Source organism: Somniosus microcephalus, chromosome 3 (assembly GCF_052327205.1).
Source record: "Somniosus microcephalus isolate GS21.2 chromosome 3, FLI_Smic_1.0, whole genome shotgun sequence".
Taxonomy (NCBI): domain Eukaryota; kingdom Metazoa; phylum Chordata; class Chondrichthyes; order Squaliformes; family Somniosidae; genus Somniosus; species Somniosus microcephalus.
The window spans coordinates 163,431,991-163,446,265 of record NC_140989.1 but is presented as its reverse complement, the minus strand read 5'-3'; the positions used below and the strand labels follow the sequence as shown (position 1 = coordinate 163,446,265).

Genomic DNA, 14,275 nt, shown 5'->3' with positions numbered 1-14,275 from the left:
GCACGGCCAGTACAGGAGCTCGGTAACTCACGCTGTGCCAGTACAGGAGCTCGGTAACTCATGCTGTGCCAGTACAGAAGCTCGGTAACTCACGCTGTGCCGGTACAGGAGCTCGGTAACTCACGCTGTGCCAGTACAGGAGCTCGGTAACTCATGCTGTGCCAGTATAGGATCTCAGTAACACACTCTGTGCCAGTACAGGAGCTCGGTACGTCACACTGTGCCAGTACAGAAGCTCGGTAACTTACACTGTGCCAGTACAGAAGCGCGATAACACACATTCTGCCAGTACAGGAGCTCAGTAACTCACACTGTGCCAGTACAGAAGCTCTGTAACTCACGCTGTGCCAGTACAGGAGCTGGGTAACTCACACTGTGCCAGTACAGAAGCTCGGTAACTCACCCTGTGCCAGTACAGGAGCTCGGTAACTCATGCTGTGCCAGTATAGGAGCTCGAAAACTCACGCTGTGCCAGTACAGGAGCTCGGTACCTCACGCTGTGCCAGTATGGGAGCTTGGAAACTCACACTGTGCCAGTACAGGAGCTCAGTAACTCATGCTGTGCCGGTACAGGAGCTTGGTAACTCACGCTCAGCCAGTACAGGAGCTCAGTAACTCAATCTATGCCAGTACAGGAGCTCAGTAATTCATGCTGTTCCGGTGCAGGAGCTCGGTAATTCACGCTCAGGCAGTACAGGAGCTCGGTAACTTACGCTGTGCCAGTACAGGAGCTTGGTAACTCATGCTATACCAGTACAGGAGCTCGGTAACTCACCCTGTGCCAGTACAGGAGCTCGGTAACTCATGCTGTGCCAGTATAGGAGCTCGAAAACTCACGCTGTGCCAGTACAGGAGCTCGGTACCTCACGCTGTGCCAGTATGGGAGCTTGGAAACTCACACTGTGCCAGTACAGAAGCTCTGTAACTCACACTGTGCCAGGGCAGGAGCTCGGTAACTCACACTGTGCCAGAACAGGAGCTCGGTAACTCACACTGTACCAGTACAGAAGCTCGGTAACTCACACTGTGCCAGTACAGGAGCTCGGTAACTCACACTGTGCCAGTACAGAAGCTCGGTAACTCACGCTGTACCAGTACAGGAGGTTGGTAACTCACGCTGTGCCAGTAGAGTAGCTCGGTAACGCACACTGTGCCGGTACAGGAGGTTGGCAACTCACGCTGTGCCAGTACAGGAGGTTGGTAACTCATGCTGTGCCAGTACAGGAGCTCAGTATCTCACGCTGTGCCAGTACAGCTCAGTAACTCACGCCGTGCCAGTACAGGGGGTTGGTAACTCAAACTGTGACAGTACAGGAGCTCGGTAACTCATGCTGTGCCAGTACAGGAGCTCGGTAACTCACGCTGTGCCGGTACAGGAGCTTCGTAACTCGCGCACGGCCAGTACAGGAGCTCGGTAACTCACGCTGTGCCAGTACAGGAGCTCGGTAACTCATGCTGTGCCAGTACAGAAGCTCGGTAACTCACGCTGTGCCGGTACAGGAGCTCGGTAACTCACGCTGTGCCAGTACAGGAGCTCGGTAACTCATGCTGTGCCAGTATAGGATCTCAGTAACACACTCTGTGCCAGTACAGGAGCTCGGTACGTCACACTGTGCCAGTACAGAAGCTCGGTAACTTACACTGTGCCAGTACAGAAGCGCGATAACACACATTCTGCCAGTACAGGAGCTCAGTAACTCACACTGTGCCAGTACAGAAGCTCTGTAACTCACGCTGTGCCAGTACAGGAGCTCGGTAACTCACACTGTGCCAGTACAGGAGGTTGGCAACTCACGCTCAGCCAGGACAGGAGCTCGGTAACTCACACTGTGCCAGTACAGGAGCACGGTAACTCACACTGTGCCGGTACAGGAGCTCAGTAACTCACGCTGTGCCAGCACAGGAGCTCGGAAACTCACGCTGTGATAGCACAGGAGCTCGGTAACTCACGCTGTGCCAGTACAGGAGGTCGGTAACTCACGCTGTGCCAGTACAGCAGCTCGGTAACTCATGCTGTGCCAGTACAGGAGGTTGGTAACTCACGCTGTGCCAGTGCAGGAGCTCGGTAACTCACACTGTGCCAGTACAGGTGCTCGGTAACTCACGCTGTGCCAGAGCGGAAGATTGGTCACCCACACTGTGCCAGTACAGGAGCTCGGTATCTCACGCTCAGCCAGTACAGGAGCTCGGTAACTCACGCTGTGCCGGTACAGGAGCACGGTAAATCACACTGTGCCAGTACAGAAGCTCGGTAACTCACGCTGTGTCAGTACAGGAGCTCGGTATCTCAGACTGTGCCAGTGCAGAAGCTCGGTAACTCACGCTGTGCCAGTACAGGAGCTCGGTAACTCACGCTGTGCTGGTACAGGAGCTCGATATCTCACAATGTGCCACAACAGGAGGTTGGTAACTCACACTGTGCCAGTACAGGAGGTTGGCAACTCATGCTGTGAGAGTACAGGAGGTTGGTTACACAAGCTGTGCCAGTACAAGAGCTCGGTATCTTATGCTGTGCTGGTACAAGAGCTCGGTAACTCACGCTGTGCCAGTACAGGCGGTTGGTAACTCACACTGTGTCAGTACAGGAGCTCGGAAACTCACGCCCAACCAGTACAGCAGCTCGGTAACTCACACGATGCCAGTACAGGAGCTCAGTGCTTCGGATCCACCCAGGATTACAATTCTAATCTCTTTTACTTCTTTTGGTTCTTTTATTCTTTTGTCCGATCGCAGCCCTGCCTTCGATCTAGTTCCTTTTCTCTCCAGTTTTGAAGAAGGGTCAAACCCGAAACGTCAACTCAAATTTCTCTCCACGGATGTTGCCTGACCTGCTGAGTTTTTCCAGCATTTTCTGTTGTTAGCTCAGTAACTCATGCTGTGCTGGTGCAGGAGCTCGGTAACTCACGCTGTGCCAGTACAAGTGCTCGGTAACGCATGCTGTGCCGGTACAGGAGCTCAGTAACTTACGCTGTGCCAGTACAGGAGCTTAGTAACTCATGCTGTGCCAGTACAGGAGGTTGGTAACTCATGCTGTGCCAGTACAGGAGCTCGGGAACTCACGCTGTGCCGGTACAGGAGCTCGGTAACTCACGCTGTGCCAGTACAGGAGCTCGGTAACTCGCTCTGTGCCAGCAGAGGAGCTCGGTAACTCATGCTGTGCCAGTACAGGATCTCGGTAACAAACTCTGTGCCAGTACAGGAGCTCGGTATGTTACACTGTGCCAGTACAGAAGCTCGGTAACTTACACTGTGCCAGTACAGAAGCTCGATAACACACATTCTGCCAGTACAGAAGCACTGTAACTCACGCTGTGCCAGTACAGGAGCTCGGTAACTCACACTGTGCCAGTACAGGAGTACGGTAACTGAGACTGTGCCGGTATAGGAGCACGGTATCTCACGCTCAGCCAGTACAGGAGTTCGGTAACTCATACTGTGCCGGTACAGGAGCTCAGTAACTCACGCTGTTCCAGCACAGCAGCTCGGAAACTCATGCTGTGCCAGTACAGGAGGTCGGTATCTCACACTGTGCCAGTACAGGAGGTTGGTGACTCACACTGTGCCAGTACAGGAGGTTGGCAACTCATGCTGTGCCAGGAGAGGAGGTTGGTAACTCAAGCTGTGCCAGTACAGGAGCTCGGTATCTCACGCTGTGCCAGTACAAGAGCTCGGTAACTGACGCTGTGCCGGTACAAGAGCTCGGTAACTCACGCTGTGCCAGTACAGAAGGTTGGTAACTCACACTGTGTCAGTACAGGAGCTCGGTAACTCACGCTCAACCAGTACAGCAGCTCGGTAACTCACAGTATGCCAGTACAGGAGCTCGGTAACTCATGCTGATCTGGTGCAGGAGCTCGGTAACTCACACTGTGCCAGTACAAGTGCTCGGTAACTCACGCTGTGCCGGTACAGGAGCTTAGTAACTCACGCGGTGCCAGTACAGGAGGTTGGAAACTCACGCTGTGCCAGTACAGGAGCTCGGTAACTCATGCTGTGCTAGTACAGGAGCTCGGTCGCTCACGATCAGCCAGTAAAGGAGCTCGGTAACTCACATTATGCCAGTACAGGAGCTCGGTAACTCACGCTGTGCCAGTACAGGAGGTCGGTAACTCACGCTGTGCCAGTACAGGAGCTCGGTATCTCAGACTGTGCCAGTACAGAAGCTCGGTAACTCACGCTGTGCCAGTAAAGGAGCTCGGTAACTCACGCTGTGCCGGTACAGGAGCTCGATATCTCATACTGTGCCAGTACAGGAGGTTGGTAACGCACACTGTGCCAGTACAGGAGGTTGGCAACTCATGCTGTGCCAGTCCAGGAGGTTGGTAACTCACGCTGTGCCGGTACAAGAACTCGGTAACTCACGCTGTGCCAGTACAGAAGCTCGGTAGCTCACGCTGTGCCAGTACAAGAGCTCGGTAACTCACGCTGTGCCGGTACAAGAGCTCGGTAACTCACGCTGTGCCAGTACAGGAGGTTGGTAACTAACACTGTGTCAGTACAGGAGCTCGGTAACTCACGCTCAACCAGTACAGCAGCTCGGTAACTGACACTATGCCAGTACAGGAGCTCGGTAACTCATGCTGTGCCAGTGCAGGAGCACGGTAACTCACGCTGTGCCAATACAAGTGCTCGGTAACTCATGCTGTGCCGGTACAGGAGCTCGATAACTCATGCTGTGCCGGTACAGGAGCTCGGTAACTCACGCTATGCCAGTACAGGAGCTTAGTAACTCACGCTGTGCCAGTACAGGCGCATTGGTAACTCACGCTGTGCCAGTACAGGAGCTCGGTAACTCACCCTGTGCCAGTACAGGAGCTCGATAACTCACGCTGTGCCAGTACAGGAGGTTGGAAACTCACGCTGTGCCAGTACAGGAGCTTGGGAACTCATGCTGTGTCAGTACAGGAGCTCGGTAGCTCACGCTCAGCCAGTACAGGAGCTCGGTAACTCACATTATGCCAGTACAGGAGCTCGGTAACTCATGCTGTGCCGGTGCAGGAGCTCGGTAACTCGCGCTCAGGCAGTACAGGAGCTCGGCAACTCACGCTGTGCCAGTACAGGCGCTTGGTAACTCACGCTGTGCCAGTACAGGAGCTCGGTAATTCACCCTGTGCCAGTACAGGAGCTCGATAACTCACACTGTGCCAGTAGAGAAGCTCGGTAACTCACGCTGTGCCAGTACAGAAGCTCCGTAACTCACGCTGTGCCAGGAAAGGAGCTCGGTAACTCACACTGTGCCAGTACAGGAGCTCGGTAACTCACACTGTGCCAGTACAGAAGCTCAGTAACTCACGCTGTGCCAGTACAGGAGCTCGGTATCTCACACTGTGCCAGTACAGAAGCTCGGTAACTCAAGCTGTGCCAGTACAGATGCTCGATATCTCACACTGTGCCAGGACAGGAGCTCGGTAACTCACACTGTGCCAGTGCAGGAGCTCGGTAACTCACACTGTGCCAGTACAGAAGCTCGGTAACTCACACTGTGCCAGTACAGAAGCTCGGTAACTCACACTGTGCCAGTACAGGAGCTCGGTAACTCACACTGTGCCAGTACAGGAGCTCGGTAACTCACGCTGTGCCAGTACAGGAGCTCGGTAACTCACGCTGTGCCAGTACAGGAGCTCGGTAATCACGCTGTGCCGGTACAGGAGCTTGGTAACTCACACTCAGCCAGTACAGGAGCTCGGTAACTTACGCTGTGCAAGTACAGGAGGTTGGTAACTCACGCTGAGCCAGTACAGGAGCTCGGTAACTCACACTGTGCCAGTACAGGAGCACGGTAACTCACACTGTGCCGGTATAGGAGCTCGGTAACACACGCTGTGCCAGCACAGGAGCTCGGTAACTCACGCTGTGCCAGTACAGGAGCTCGGTAACTCACGCTGTGCCAGCACAGGAGCTCGGTAACTCATGCTGTGCCAGTACAGGAGGTCGGTAACTCACGCTGTGCCAGTACAGGACCTCGGTAACTCATGCTGTGCCAGTACAGGACGTTGGTAAGTCACGCTGTGCCAGTGCAGGAGCTCGGTAACTCACACTGTGCCAGTGCAGGAGCTCGGTAACTCATGCTGTGCCAGTACAGGACCTCGGTAACTCATGCTGTGCCAGTACAGGACGTTGGTAACTCACGCTGTGCCAGTGCAGGAGCTCGGTAACTCACACTGTGCCAGTGCAGGAGCTCGGTAACTCACACTGTCCCTGTACAGGAGCTCGGTAACTTACGCTGTGCCTGTGTCTGAGCCAGGATGGCCAACATTCCTGACTTGGATGTTATCCTGCCCTCCTGCCTTGGGCTCGCAGCCTCACACCTGCTTGGATTGCACTCGTCATCCCTGGGATTTGTCTTGATTTCTTTCAGTGGAGCGATTATTCTGGAGAAAGGCTTATCCCAGCATTCCTAGTGGTAGTGAAAGGCTTCTATTAGAACTGCAGGATGTAGTTTTAATAGAAGGCTTTCATTTGCAGTTATGAATGCTGGGATAGCACACTCTCAGCAGTGGAAACACAGTGGCTATGTCCTATAGCCATAGTGTCTGTGAAGGAAAATAAACAGAGAAATAAGGAGACAGATAAAAGGAAAGAGACAAAGGGAAAGACAGTGAAAAGAGAGCAACAAAGGGAAGATATTGTGCTTCCTGTCTGGTGCCACCTTTATGATGTAGTTTATGTTGTACTGCCAATCAGCACCTCCGGTATATAATTTGTGAGTGAAAATCTTACTGCTAGCACTTGCCATGTTAACAGCTCCTCCAGATCCCCCCACCCAAACCAAATGTTGTGAGTAGGCAGTATGACTGCTCACTCGTTGCTGAATACACTGTGCCAGTAATGCAGTGCCACAAGCAATATAATGGCATTGGAAAAGCTGTAGGTCTGCTCTACTATTCCTCACTGCCCAGACCTTTGAATACTTGTGCAGATCAAAGGAAGCAATGTTTCAGTTCAGGACTGGAAAATATCTCTGTGGTTGAGAATGAAAGGGCACATGGGTGAGCGACCGTGTGCCATTTTACACTGCAGCCCAATGCACTCATTTATTTTTTAAATGATTAGAATTGTACGAGTGAATTATCCTAAATCATCACAGAGTGGATAAGTTACACACTTAACAACAGCTCCCTGCTGCCTGACCTTTATATGCTTTCAAACTGCTGGTCAAAGGCATCTTGAAATGCAGACATTTTGTGCATAGTCCCTTAGTGACATCAAAAGTGAGATGAGGGCTATGGTCAGCGCACTCAATTCCTGCTGCCACTGAAGGAGATTCTCCACAAAATGTCTCCTCCCAGCAGCATTTTGAAAGCCCAGAGCACAGAATCCAGGGAGGACTGAAGCCCACTGAGTGTGAGGATATATATCTCTGACAACAATTACCCTTCCCTTTATATGGAGGGACGAGGCAAAGCGTTGCTGGAGCGCACAAAAAAAAGCAGCTGCTCTCTTAAAGGCACAGTAAAACAAATGCGATCCTACAGGCAAGGGCTCCGGATTAATACCTTTGAAAACCTTACTTTGCTGTAAATAAATGAAAGCGACATCAAAGCACCAGGAAATTGAACGTGGAAAATCCTGCAACCCTAAAATATCTCCATAAATTAATGTAATAAAGGGACGGGGGAAGAGAAACAAAATGCATTTTTACCGACCCCTACCGTGTTATACATTATACAGGATGCAGTGAAAGCAGCAATCTAAGCATCGGTAACTGCCTGACCCCATTCATTTCCCCCTGCCTTGCTTAAAATGTAATCGCCTCACTACCATATTTGGACAGCGTGCTACCAAATGACCTTGGATTGTTGCTGCGGACCTTCGGGTGGGCTCCCCTTTTCAAAAAAAACATTTACAATTAAAAATATATATATATACACATGTATAAAGGGGCGGAACTCAAGAGCAAGTTAACTTTTTCATCGGAGTAAACAATAGTTTAAAAGTTTTGATCGAAAGTTAAAAGGGGCTGCAATAAAAACGGTGCATTTAATTAACGTGGAGAGGGTTGCATTGCAGCAAGAACGTGGTTATGCCGGTGCATTTATTTGTTTTTTTTAAACCGGGGAGGTGTCCCGGTTACCTTTAACTTAGAGGGGGAGAGAGATTGCATGGCATTGCATTGTAGCAGGAAGATGGTTCATGCCGGTGGCTTTGCATTGCGTTTACTTCTTGTGTTACCGGCGAGGAAGAGGAAGAGGAAGGAGGTGGGGTGGGGAAAATGTCCCGGTACACCGGTTGCAAAGCAAAGGCGCGGGGTCCGTTCCTTTTTGTGGCTGCAATTTGCTACAGACAGACAGGCCGCTCGGCCGGCACCGCCTTGCCCTGTGCCTCGCGCCGCCTCAGCGCCCCGGGAGCTCTCAGCCCACTCCGGTCATGTGACGGCGAACGTAACGGAACGTGCAGCAACCGTTTGGCAGTTTGGTTGCGAGGAAGGCGGCGGCGGCACGGAGCAGAAAGAAGCTCGGTCACTCGGTGCGCGCAGACGGCGGGGGAGGGGGGGAAGGGGAAAAGAAAGAAGGCCGGAAAAAAAATTAAAACGCCGCACGGAGCTGGAGGAGGAAGAAGAGGCCGCAGGTCGGTACCGGGGGGGTGTGAGGAAGGGTGCGGGGGTGGACCGGGACCGGGGGGTGGATGGGTGGGCGGTGGTTGAGAGTGCGCCTTGGTCGGCCGAGCTGGTTGGGTTACACGGTGAGGCGGGCTGCTCGCCCAGGCCCAGGGCTCCCGGAGCACGCGTTGCTACACCGGGCGAGCCGACTGCTCTCCCGCTGCCGGTAGGAGGGGAGGGTTGGGGGCGGCCGCCGGTCTCTCTTTGTGTATCTCCCCCCCCCTCCATGCCCGATGCTGGAGGTGCGGAAGTGGCGGCCTGCGGGAGACGCTCATCCGGTCACACGGGCAGAGAGAGAGAGACTCCCGGCGCCACAGCGCCACCAGCAAACGGGGCGGCATCCCAGCGAACTATTGGAGTAATGAGCCGAGCTGGGGAGGAAGTCACAGTGCCAACAAGTCGGCGAGCTTCTCTCTCTCTCAACTCGCTGAAAGTCCGCGGCCAAAATCGGGCGCCGATCGCGTACCCTCTCCGTGCATATTTTTGTGAATTGAGTGGAAATGAAATCCCTCCTAGACCAGGGGTGGTTTTAAAAAACGCATCTCTTGACTTTTATCACACACATTATTTAATGTGACCACGATGGTGTGCAACTTTCAATCTGCTGGGAGTTTCTTTTGAGTTATTTTATATGTATGTAAATATTGTGTGTGATCAGTAAGGTTTGAGATGCGACTTTCCGCTGGTGATTCTTGTTTCAGAATTCCACGCACTTTGGCAGTTTGCCGACTTCCTTTAACTCTTGCTCTCCCCAGTCTGCAGGAACTTGGTACCGTTAATCTGACGATATCTGACAAAATTAAGACTTTAAATCGCACTTGTGAACTAACATAGGTGTAATGTTACACAGTTAATATAGTCCAAATACCGCCTGTAATGGTAAACGGTTCATATAACATAAACACAGCCTGTAATGTTACACAATTGATGTAGTACATTGATCTACTGTAATTGTGAACAGTAAATGTACTCTCTGGTACTTTGAGATTAATTTCCCCCGCCCCCACGTGTGACAAATATAGCAGCTATGACCATCACCTTCTATCCAGTTCACTCTCAGCATTGGGTAACTTGATACACTTTCTTCTCCAAATCAATGGTTACTGGCTGGAAAGGAAAGCCCCTCTTAGCAGTGTGGTTACAGACTGTATTCTGAGTGCACAGTGCCTCATGCTTCTGTACTTAACTGTCATATTCAGTTTATTTTTGTTCCTATTGCCACCAAGCTAAATAATCAGTACTTAGTGACCCTGGTCAGGAAGTTTACCAAAAGGCAGTTGCTCATTTCTGCAGAGGAAGTTTACACAACCAAGGTCCCTGCTTTTCATGGAAAATCACAATTTTATCCTAATAAATATGGTATAAATCCATGGAATAAAACCAAAATTTGACTTAAATCAGTTACCATGGTTATAAGGAATAGCAGCCTTTTGTATATAATAGGCAAAGCCACTGGTTTTAATTTTTATATTAATAAAAAGCAGATGTAATCAAAGAAAGTAGTCCCTAAAACACCAATAAAAGTTCTGGATACCCATGCCATAGAAATGGAATTTGCCTTATTCAATTAATGTGGAAGCCTTGCACATGATGTTATGGGATGGTGGTAAAGTGCTGCCTGCACTTGAGAAACTAAAAACAAATATTAAAATAAACACAGTTTATTCCATGTGTGGATTTATCATTTGAGTGACCACATTTTTCAGGAGTGAAATAAAGTGGGTATTCCACTAATAATCACAGCTGACTACACTAAGCGTTCACTCTCTTACACTTCTGTGTGTTGACTTGGGAAAATGGCGTGATAAGGCTGTTTGTGTATAAAGTGTTGCATTATAGTAAGCATTTTACTTAAGGTTATTTCTAGAGTTAACCAGCTGGCCTTGGTTCTGTTCATTTTGAATGACGAGTCCTAAGGCTGTCACACTTCACTAAAACTGATCCTTAAAATGCCCTTGTACACTGTTATTAATGTATCTAACCTATACTATAGGTCTTAACACACTTTCCAGCAGAAACATACCTCTATCCAGGTATCAAGGATCTCAGACTTCTCATCTGCCGCGTGACCCCAATCAGAACCCGCCAGCTAACTCGAGGAGCTGACAGATGGTCTCGGCCCCCAGGTCGGAATCAGAATACGCCCTTTCCACTTTATTCTGTTGTGATTTTAACTGGCAGATTGTGGTATAGCATAAAGACCTAATAAATTGTATTATCAAAAGAACACACTTTAATAAATAGTGCCAAAGTCACTATTACAGTAACCACAAGCTAATTTGAAACATAATTAAGCAGTCTTACAATTCGTACTGAAATGGAATTCTTCATCTTAAATTGACAGGCCTGCTGCGGTTATAAGTACAACAGCAGGGGGCATCTGTGTGTGTCATCATGCAGGATGTGCTGCTAACATTGTACTTACTGAGCCTCCTTCAACCAGCCAATTTTACTCTGCTTTGGGGGCAGGAAAAATAGGAGATATGTGAGTTATGGGTGTGCTGTAGTTTTTTTGAAAAGTGAAATGAGTATAACTCTTCATTCAGAGTTCAGAGCCACTTCTATGAGGGGTATTCTACAACGATTCATTTTTGCATAATTTTGGTAAAAGGAATGAACTTTTGAAGAGCCAGATCTTTCAGTGGGGGTGTGGTGTTGGGCTGAAACTTTGTCCTTTCATCTGTGAAACCTAGGTTTGAATTAATGTCAGACTCAAGAGTGAAAGTCTCCTGCCTGCTGGTAAAAGGAATCCTATGTAAAATGAGTTTAGGCATTATGAGAAGCCTTTTGTTCTGAGCTCGCATCTAGTTCCTAATTAATTATTTCAAAGCAAAAGATTGCCCAATATCCAACACAAATTGGCTAGAAGGAACACTCTTTGTTCCAGTCCTACTCGGGTCCCCTCCCTCACCTCTTTTTCCAGTACATTGATGACTATCGGTGCCGTTTCCTGCTTTCGCCCTGAACTACACAATTTCATTCACTTTGCCTCCAATTTCCACCCTTCCCTCACCTTCACATGGTCCATCTCCGACTCTTCCCTTCCCTTCCTCGACTTCTCCGTCTCCATCTCTGGGGATAGGTTATTGACCAACATTCACTACAAGCCCACTGACTCCCACAGCTACCTGGACTACACTTCCTCCCACCCCACCTCATGTAAGGACTCTCTTCCATTTTCCCAGTTTCTCCGTCTCCGCCGCATCTGCTCCGACGATGCCATCTTCCACACCAGTGCTTTCGACATGTCTTCCTTTTTCCTCAACCGAGGCTTCCCCTCTACCGTGGTTGACACGGCCCTCGACCGTGTCCGTTCTATTTCCCGCACTTCTGCCCTGCCCCTCCCTCCCGGAACTACGATGGGGTTCCCTTTGTCCTCACCTTTCACCCCATCAGCCTCCACATTCAACGGATCATCCTCCGCCATTTCCACCACCTCCAACGTGATCCCACCACCAAACGCATCTTCCCCTCCCCTTTCACCATTCCGTAGGGACCGCTCCCTCTGAGACACCCTAGTCCACTCCTCTATCACCCCCAGCACCCCTTCGCCTGGCACCTTCCCAAACAAGCGCAGGAGATGCAACACCTGCCCATATACCTCCCCCCTTCCCACTGTCCAGGGCCCCAAACACCCCTTCCAAGTGAAACAGCGATTTACTTGTACTTCTTGCAATCTAGTATACTGTATTCGCTGCTCACGATGTGGTCTCCTCTACATTGGGGAGACCAAACGCAGATTGGGTGACTGTTTTGTGGAACACCTCCGTTCAGTCCGTAAGGGTGACCCTGAGCTTCCGGTCACCTGTCATTTCAATTCACCGTTCCATTCCCACTCAGACCTCACCGTCTGCGGCCTCTTGCATTGTTCCACGGAAGCTCAGCGTAAACTCGAGGAACAGCACCTCATCTTCCGATTAGGCACTTTACAGCCTTCCGGACTCAATATCGAGTTCAACAATTTCAGATCATAACCTCGGCCCCTATCATTTTTATATATTTTTTATCCACACTTTTGGTTTGTGCCTTTTCCTTTTTTCTCTCTCCCACATGGCAGCTGTCTTTCATTCTACCAGCGCATTTCACACTTCATCTAGAGCCATCCTTTGTTTCTTTACCTGCCCTATTACCATCTCGTTTCGCCTTGAATATCTCTTGATGTCTCTTCACCTCTCAGACCTTCCCTTTTGTTCTTTCATCCCCTCTCCCATTTCCCAGCCCCCAAACTTGCTTTTTCATCCGTTTTATTTCCTGCTTTTTTCTCAGTTCTGACGAAGGGTCTTCAACCTGAAACGTTAACTCTGTTTCTCTCTCCATGGATGTTGCCTGGCCTGCTGAGTTTTTCCAGCGTTTTCTGTTGTTATTTTGGCTAGAAGGAAGTCTGGTATGGGGAATGAGAAAAAAAATCTTCTGGTGCAGTCGGGCTGAGTCTTCTGAAGTTTAATTGAAGCAGCATAGCGATAGAGTTCTACTGTGTCTTGTGCTTGAATCTGACACTAGATACCCAAAAAAGGTGTTTTATTTCCCTGTGTTGACGTTGCTAAATGGACCCAGAAATTCACCCTGAAACTTTTATTAAAGAGCTAGAATGAAAGAAAATCTGAGATTAGGACTGGTCTATTCAAAATGGAACACCTCATGGTAGGGATTACATTATGGTGTGTTTTGGTGGAGTATTTCTGTGTGTGATGGGGGACAGGAATGTAGTTTCAATTTGAAGGTCCCCATTAAGAAAACTACTTGTAAATGTTAGCAATGAGGCTTTCTTGGAGTGGCTCAGGGTGTAGTTGCATTTTCTACAGCGGTGTCAAACCATAACTGTTAGTTGGGGTCCCTGGCTTGATTGCTAAATTGACTACATAAGAACATAAGAAATAGGAGCAGGAGTAGGCCAATTGGCCCCTCGGGCCTGCTCCGCCATTCAATAAGATCATGGCTGATGTGATCCTAACCGCCAATCCACTATGACAGGACTATCTCCTGAATCTAACAGCATTAGACACACGAAAACAGGAGCAGGATCAGGCTACACGGCCCCTGGGCCCGCTCCGCTACCCACAGGGCCATGACCTATCCGAACCTAGACTCATGTCCAAATTCCTGCCCGCTCCCCGTAACCCTTAATTCCCTTTTCTACTAGGAAACTGTCTATTTCTGTTTTAAATTTATGTAATGATGTAGCTTCGACAGCTTTTTGGGGCAGCATATTCCATGGACCTACCACCCTCTGAGTGAAGTAGTTCCTCCTCATCTCAGTTTTGAAAGAGCAGCCCCTTATTCTAAGACTATGCCCCCTAGTTCTAGTTTCACCCATCATCTGGAACATCCTCCCTGCATCCACCCGATCCAACCCCTTCATAATCTTATATGTTTCAATAAGATCGCCTCTCATTCTTCTGAACTCCAATGAGTAGAGTCCCAATCTACTCAACCTCTCCTCATATGTCCATCCCCTCATCCCCGGGATTAATCGAGTGAACCTTCTTTGTACTGACTCGAGAGCAAGTATGTCCTTTCTTAAGTATGGACACCAAAACTGTATGCAGTATTCCAGGTGCGGTCTCACCAATACCTTGTACAACTGAAGCAATACCTCCCTATTTTTATATTCTATCCCCCTAGCAATGAAAGCCAACATTCCATTGACCTTCTTAATCACTTGCTGCACCTGCATAC

At 49.6% G+C, this 14,275-nt stretch overlaps 2 protein-coding genes across 3 annotated transcripts in view; both read left to right on the top strand.

The window, feature by feature from the left end:
- The window catches only part of mthfd1l (methylenetetrahydrofolate dehydrogenase (NADP+ dependent) 1 like), a 725,847-nt gene that overhangs the window by 277,370 nt on the left and 434,202 nt on the right, over positions 1-14,275 (top strand). The window lies entirely within an intron of this gene.
- LOC147121515 (zinc finger and BTB domain-containing protein 2-like) overlaps positions 8,044-14,275 on the top strand; it is a 45,400-nt gene continuing 39,168 nt past the window's right edge. The window contains exon 1 of the mRNA XM_085981833.1: positions 8,044-8,568. The gene's annotated coding sequence lies outside the window, so the exon portion shown is untranslated. The remainder of the gene's footprint in view (positions 8,569-14,275) is intronic.